Consider the following 1288-nt stretch of genomic DNA (forward strand, 5'->3'; position numbering starts at 1 on the left):
GGAAGGAGCTATGTGGTGTAGTCATACGTGTCACGGCATGGTGGAATCAGACGCTCGTCAATTTGTGGGCATGTGGAGGTATTGTATCATCTTAATTAAAGCGTGTTTATTTGTCTTGCCTTCGATGGAAAAAACATCCATCTATCTTGAATAGAAGTCGAGACATTTGGGATTGAAGGAGGTGGGGGTCGCCTGGTTTCAGAGGTAAAATTAACGAGAAAATGGTGGCCAAAATCTGGTAACTTCTATAGCTTGAGAGTCATTGAAAACTGAGAATCCACATATATAAGCGATTAATCAACGTTTTTGAAAATAAAATTCACATATAAATATGTTTTTAAAAGTACATAAAAGGTGTCTAGCCAAAAAAACCGGAAAAATTCAATAAACATTGTCAAACTGGAGGGGAAATGCCCGTTTGTTCGATTTCATTATTTTGACGAGCGCCTGATTTCCCCACGATGCCCCACCAATGTTTCAACTAGAAAGACCTGTCTCTCATGCCCCACCAATGTTTCAACTAGAAAGACCTGTCTCTCCCCATCCTTCACTCACAACTGTTTGATATTCCGCACGCTACACACGCGTGTTCTGTCGTTGCTGTTGGTTTATCGTAGTCTATGGTGAGTGGACACGACAACGGCTACATTGTGCCGGGAACAGATTGGGACAACACGAACTGGTCGCTTTTAAGGACAAGCGGCCTAACCCAGATTTCGGGAGTTTCCAGAAATTTTGACCTACACCAAAGGTGGGTATGCCCTACCTATAGGAGAAGTTTGGTTTCATTGGTGTGTATATTTGTTTGGTTATAGAGAAAACTCTCCTTGTCTTTCAAAGAAACTGAACAAGGGGCAAAAACTTTACCTTCGATTTTCTCAAAACAGCATTTTTCGGGACAGCCCCCTTGTGCTTACAAGTGACAAGTGGGAAAAGGTAGAAGGAGGAGGCGACTAGAACAACAGAACCTTTTTGCCAGCCTCTCACACACACGACATAGCAGCGGGGTGAACATCCCCGGACTCACACACACACACACGACATAGCAGCGAGGTGAACATCCCTGGACTCACTCACACACACACACACGACATAGCAGCGGGGTGAACATCCCCGGACTCTCACACACACACGACATAGCAGCGAGGTGAACATCCCCGGACTCTCTCACACACACGACATAGCAGCGAGGTGAACATCCCCGGACTCTCACACACACACGACATAGCAGCGAGGTGAACATCCCCGGACTCTCACACACACACGACATAGCAGCGGGGGTGAACAT

Source organism: Aplysia californica, unplaced genomic scaffold (genome assembly GCF_000002075.1).
Source record: "Aplysia californica isolate F4 #8 unplaced genomic scaffold, AplCal3.0 scaffold01278, whole genome shotgun sequence".
In the NCBI taxonomy this organism is placed as follows: Eukaryota; Metazoa; Mollusca; class Gastropoda; order Aplysiida; family Aplysiidae; genus Aplysia; species Aplysia californica.